We start from the raw sequence: 7,114 nt of genomic DNA on the forward strand, positions 1-7,114 counted from the left end.
TTCCACATTTGTTTCACCATATAACTCTTCTAATTTTTGCCAAATTTTCTTGGCACTTTTGCACATGAACACTCTATCGTATTCTCTATAATCAAGTGCAAAAATGAGAGTGTGCATGGCTTTAGAGTTCATTTGTACTCTCCTCATTTCAGCTTCAGTCCATTTATTTCTATCTTTGGGAGTTTTCTCACCATTTACCGAATTTGTAATCATTGGAATGAAAGGACCATCGGTAATGGCATCTCACATCTCATAGTCATATGCCTTAACATAAATGGACATTCTAGTACTTCAATAAGGATAGTTTGATCCATTAAATAGAATAGGCATATTTATGCATTGACCTTCAACATCAACAAAATTTTCTAGAGTCATTAGGATCTACCCTAAGGATGTTAGGCCTTAAAAATGAGGGTTAGGCTCTGATACCACTTGTTGATCCCAATAATATGTGCTAGAGGGGGGGTGAATAGCACAAATCGGCTCTTGATAAGATGAGGAACTAATTTTCAGCACAAAGAAAATAAAAACAAAGTAGACAATGCACGGTAATTTAGAGTGGTTCGGTCCAAGACCTACATCCACTACCTTGATTGTTCAACCAAGGATTTTTCAAACCAAATCACTAAAAACAGTAGAATTTACAAGCTTCCACCAAGCTTTTACAATGACTTTTCGCAGGCTCAGCCACAACCTTTAACAATGGTTTTTCACGGGATCAACCAAAACCCAAAGTGATTTTTCAAGGCTCAACCACAACCTTTTACACTAATTTTTCACGGGCTAAACTAAAACCCAAAGTGGTTTTTCAAAGGCTCAACCACAACCTATAACAATGATTTTTACCGAGATCAACCAAAACCCAACAACCAACTTTTTTAGGCTAAGTTGGAACCTTTCCACTCAATCAAGCAATCCAAGCTTGAATAAATCCCTTAGAGTGATTCGCTCACTCTAAGTGTACAAGAAGAGAAGAAGTAAAGAAGTACCTATGATCACTTACTTGATCTAGATGGTACAAGATGAAGTGCTGAACATTATTACAAAGATTGGCGTTTAAGTGCAGTAAGATGTAGAGAAGATTTTCTGATTTTTCAGTTTTATATCACTTGGAAGCCTTCAATTCTCTCAAAAACTGATTTCTAGCCATTGGAAGACCCTTTTATACTTGGAGAAACAACTCTGATTGTAGTTTTATAGTTTATGGCCGTTGGAAACAGTTGAGAGTTGGTTCTAGCCGTTAATATGTCTTTTAGTGCAGAATTCAAACTTGCAAGCAGAGAGCTCTTAGTCGACTGCCTTGGTCGACTAAGTTGATTTTGTTTCAGGTTGCAGATTCTGGCAGAGAGCACTTAGTCGACTGACTTGATCGACTAAGTTGGTTCTGTGTCTCAAACTTCTTCAACCCACCATTTCTCCAATTTGAAACTTGGTCAACCAACATTCTTCCTTGTTTCACCAATAAGCTTCCTCCTTGTTAGACAGTTACATCTTGTTATTTTTGTTCCTCTTTTTCTTTTGATATACTCTTTGAAAAGTTAAATAATTAATTTCATATATTAATTTTCCTGCACACTCAAGTAAAGCCATTAGACACAAATGAATGGGAATATTTTGCTATCATCAAAAACATATAGCGTCAACATTCTCTATCTCTTATTTTTTATGATGACAAAACATTCCAAAATTAAAAATGCAATGTTGAATGCTTCAAATCTTTACGCATAATGAGGTGTTTCCCCTTAGTCAATGCATCTACTGTTCTTTACATAATATTCAACAAAATCATAACTTAGCATCACACACATAAATTAAACATGAATACCTATTTAACTCTATTTCATTTAGTCTTCCTTCTCTCCTTTTTCTTTTTCATCATTAAACAAGATATTCAAAACTCTCCCTTAATGAGTGCATCTAGAGTTTCCTTTGATCTTTAAATTAGACTTTAATGAATAAGAATCATATGCACTCATACACCTAAGTCATATAAGCGTATAGATATAGTTCAATAACTTTAAGAGTCAAGCTTGTATCTATGTAGGAACAAATGTATGGGAGTTAAATCATTTCAAGAAATTGTCAAGGATTACTCAAATAATATTCAAGCAAATTTCATCATTTTGTCATAATCAAAACTATAATAATTTTAAAGCTAACATCATGAACTTTAAATTATTCCAAATGGATGTAAAAAGTACATTTTTAAATGATCTCATTCAAGAGGAAGTCTATGTTAAACAACCCCTTGGATTTGAGGACTTTGAAAAACCTGATATGTTTGAAAACTACATAAGGCATTATATGGATTAAAACAAGCTCCAAGAGCTTGGTATGAAAGGCTTTCAAAGTTCTTAGTTGAGAAAGGGTATAATAGAGGAAGTATTGACACAACACTGCTTATTAAGAAATGCTTGAATGATTTAATTGTTGTTCAAATCTATGTAGATGATATTGTGTTTGATACTACTAATGAGGCTTTGTGCAAGAATTTTGCTAAAGAAATGTAAGAAGAATTCGAAATGAGCATGATGGGTGAACTGATATTCTTTCTTGGCCTTCAAATTAAACAAAGTAAGGAGGGCATCTTTATCAATCAAGAAAGATATGTTGAAGACATGCTGAAAAAGTTTGATATGATGAAGCTGAAATCAATCATCACACCAATGAGTCCCTCCACCAAACTTGACACTGATGAGAGAAGAAAAAGAGTTGATTAAAAGCTTTATAGAAGTATGATTAGATCTATGCTCTATTTAACTACTAGTAGGCCTGATATTCAATTCAGTGTATGCTTGTGTGCACAGTTTCAATCACAGCTTAAAGAGTCACACTTAACTACAGTAAAAAGAATCTTTAGGTACCTATTAGATACACAAAGTCTAGGACTATGGTATCCAAGAGGCTCATCTTTTGATCTCATTGGATATTCCAATGCTGACTTTGCAGGAAGTAAAACAGATAGAAAAAGTACTAGTGGCACTTGTTAGCTTTTAGGAAACATGCCTGTATCTTGGTCAAGTAAGAAACAGAATTTTGTTGCACTCTCCATAACTGAAGCTGAATATGTTTCCTTAGGTAGTTGTTGTGCTCAAATTTTATGGATTAAACAACAATTAAAAGACTTTCGAGTAATAATGCATAATGTACTAATATTTTGTAATAACACGAATGCCATCAATATATCAAATAATCTGATTCAACATTCTCGGACCAAACATATTGAAATTATACATCACGTTATTAGAGACCATGTGATTAAAAGAGACATTAAGATTGAGTTTGTTAACACCTTGCAACAATTAGCTGATATATTCACCAAGCCCCTGAATGAGGAAAGATTCTGTGAAATTAAGAAAAATCTAGGAATGGTTAATATACAAGAGCTTTAGGAAAATTTATGAGCTTTCCATTCATAAGATAGTAGGTACTTAGTTGATTAAGAGAATCGTTTAATCAACTAAGAGCATTATGTTTCCTTTAAATAATAAGTCTAAGTTAGATAAAGATAAAACTCACTCAGTTAAGAAACCAAGATAAAATATAATAAAAGGAAAAGAGCAAGCATATCGGGTGAAGAAAAAAAGAAAAATAAACTGCTTAAGTGAAAAATAAAAAGAGAGGCAAAATTTTGAAGTTTGAAAAATGGGTAACTGATTGCATTTAAAATAGGGAGTCTGACAATTTTTTTAAAGAAGAAAAACCACTCTTAACCTCTCACCCTTATTCTTTGAAAATCGAAAACCCATTTCTCTCAAACTCTCAAACCTTAAGTTTGATTCCACTCAAAATCAATGGCCAAAACCACATTACCTAGTAGTATTTTGGAAAAGAAGAAAGGAAAATGACCCATGGAAGAAAGTCCACCAACCGAGATTCAAAAGAAAAAGAAGAAGGATGAATAAGCCTTGATGATAGAAAAAACTGGAAGAAACAAAGAGAGAAAGAACAGAAATTAGAGAAAAAGAAGGAAAAAGAAAAATCCATCAGAAAAGGTACTCCTTCATCCTCTAAATTTAGAAATAAAACTCATGAGGATAGGTTTAGGAAGATAGAGAATGCACCAATTTCATGTGGAAAATACATTGATTGGGACAGCTTTAATGAGATGCCAAAAATTAAAGAAGGTTTATCGAATTATTTTGAAGGGATAAAATTAAGGAAATTAAGTGTCTTTAAGAACAAAACATATAGTGCTAGCTTCGTGAAGGAATTTTATGCTAGCATTACACTAGATGAAAATGAACTTGTGGAACTTGAGGATTTTTTTTCATGATGGTCTGAATGTGTTCTTGAATGGAAAGGAGTTTGTGGTCAGAGCCACAGATTTGGGAAGTCTACTCGAAGTTGAGTGTGAAAAAGAAGAATATGAAATTCCTGAAGATTATGATCTTTCATCTTTGTGAGAAATAATAACAGGGAAAAAGGAAAGATATTCATCTAAAAGTTATGCCAGTTTCATTGAAAGCCCTCATATTAGAATTCTGCATTATTTCATTGCCTCTACAATTCATGGAAGAAGTGGCAACTTTAGCTACGTAAGCTTTCAAGATATGTGGCTAATGGAGCACACCTTTAATGCTACTTCCCTTAACTTAGGCAGATTCATGATAGAAAGGATGAGAGGAGCATGTCAAGTTGATAAGGTAAATCTGCTATATGGAAACATAATTTGTCACGACCCGGTACTCCTCTCGAGCCCGTGATAACCGCCTCGGTGTCCCGATAGACACTCATCACCCGAAATGCCAACCGGAACCCCGCAAGGCTTTAATATCAGTTTCTCATTCCCCCTGTGAGTAACCGTTGCTAAATATCATGTTCTAAAAGATTTTAAGTTATTTCCAACTTAAAATAATAAAAACATTATTTCTGTATCACATGGGCATTTTGGTCATTTTTTCCTGAAAATTTCGAAACCAGGTAAAAATGTAGTATGCAAGTACAAAACACATAATTCATAATCAAAAATAAGTTTAAACATCTAAAACCTTCATTTAAAATGAAATTATGATTATTTGGATACAATAAAATAAAATAAAATAAATATTCAATAAAATATTCTATCTTTTATAAAACAATATTTTTAGAGTTATACGTAAATAATCTTTGTAGCGTAAAAGTAAAATAAATTCATACATACTGTAATACAGTAAGCCAGAGTATTTAATTAAATTTACAATAACTAGTGGGCCCCCGAATAACCAAAAGTAAGGAGGACTGTGAACCTACAGTTTGAAGGATGCAAATCCGATAGTGGCCTCAATGAAATCAGCTATCTACAGCCTATTTTGAGCCTGAAATGGGTGGAAATGAGGGTGGTGAGATTATATAATACCAGTAAGTAAACAAACCTCATCAAAAATATCTAAAGTCGAGTAAATGGAGACGATTAAAAGATTCCATCTCAATATGTATTTCATAACATAAATATTCATTTCATTTAAATAATCAACATGGCTTATGAGTATCTTAAAAGCTTGGCTCCTGTCAAAATCATTCTCGAGAATACCTTGACCGAGGTATCTAACCGAGTCCGTCAAGGCTGTTAAAAAGTTTCGTATACACATAAACATATTTTTAGTTTGAAAAACAAAACCGTTCCTTGGCGTTAGCGGAGTTCATCATCACGAGGTGGTTCAGCGTGACGTGAACTCTAACCATACCTCAAGAGATATCCTACGCGCCTCTCCGACCGATGTACATATATAACCGGATTTTGTGCCCCTCTAATAGGTTGGTCCATAAAACCCACCCACTGCAACAAACTAAACCCACTATACAATAAAATTTTGACAATATGACATGGCTAATATAATACTATCCAGCCTGTAAATGTAAAACAGAGCAATTCATACAATTCACAAAAACACAACCCAACCAGTCATGCTAACACATTAACATAAGCCATCAATTCAAATCGTAAATTTACAACACCTCAAGTGGTCTCCAGTTACTCTATTTTCAAAATCATCATTCAATTTTAAGACAATTTATAAAATCATTTTATTTAAACACATTTTGTTTGTAAAACCTAAAAATTATCCATTTAACTCATTTTTCATAAAATTCACAAAATCGAATAAAAAGACCACTTTAGATAATTAAAATGATGATAAGGTTACTCACTATTTCGAAAGTCAAATTTCTAGAGTACTCTGACTATCGATCCTCGAGTATAATTTCTTTGCCCTTAGCGGAGGATTCACCACCTAGACATGATGCAAAATCAAACAATTTATCACATTGGTGCTGAACCGTTATAAAACTATATGGATGCATGAAATGGAATGCCAATTGTTTGGATTATCGTCTAAACACGGTGTTCACCTAATTCGATCTATCACTTAATTAATTGGCCAATTCAACTCCAATTAACTCCATTTTTCTTCCAATTCTCCAAACCATCAATCACAAATCCAATAGCATAAAATTTAACAACATCCCCTTCACATTTTCCCTTGGGAATTTCAGCCATGATGGGTGCATCAATACTATAATTTTTCCTACTTGATTTTCTCACTGAAATTCATTATTTCTAACCAAATCACTTGAAATAACAATCAAAATCATCATCAATATTTCACATGGAGAATTCGGCCAATGATGGGTAATGGGAGAAAATGAATTTTTCTTGTTGGTTTTTCATGCTACACATCACTAACTAAATAAAAACACTAAAATACATTGAAATCTAACCAAATCAAGCATCAAAACTCCTCCCCCCATGTCCGGCCAGCAAGGGATTCATCATGATTTCATATGATTCAACCATGGAAAGTAAAAAAGAATGCATGGGAAAGGTAGATCTCAAGCTTTATTGAAAAAATCTTACCTTTTTCACTTGTTTCCTTGAATTTTCACACTTTTCCTTTGAATTTTTCCACCTAGGGTTCTTGTTCTTTCTTTTCTTCCTTTATTCTTCTTTGGCCGGCCATAAGAATGAGAAATAGGCTGATTTTGTGCTGATTTTAAAGCTAAATAATAAATGGATATAAACTTGACACATGTCACCATTCCATTGGTCCATGTGTCATACTTACCCATTAAGCAATCTCTCTCCACCACTTAAATTTTCTCAATTATCCATGATAATATTGGGTAAAATCCATGT

At 33.4% G+C, this 7,114-nt stretch overlaps 1 long non-coding RNA gene across 1 annotated transcript; it reads right to left on the bottom strand.

Moving 5' to 3' along the window:
- On the bottom strand, positions 5,202 to 6,871 carry LOC108663781. Its single transcript, XR_001929813.1, has 3 exons — positions 6,836 to 6,871; positions 6,130 to 6,212; positions 5,202 to 5,297 (listed from the first exon to the last, which is right to left on the bottom strand). It is a non-coding gene; the product is annotated as an uncharacterized LOC108663781 (long non-coding RNA).

This window comes from Theobroma cacao, chromosome 10 (genome assembly GCF_000208745.1).
Source record: "Theobroma cacao cultivar B97-61/B2 chromosome 10, Criollo_cocoa_genome_V2, whole genome shotgun sequence".
Classification (NCBI taxonomy): domain Eukaryota; kingdom Viridiplantae; phylum Streptophyta; class Magnoliopsida; order Malvales; family Malvaceae; genus Theobroma; species Theobroma cacao.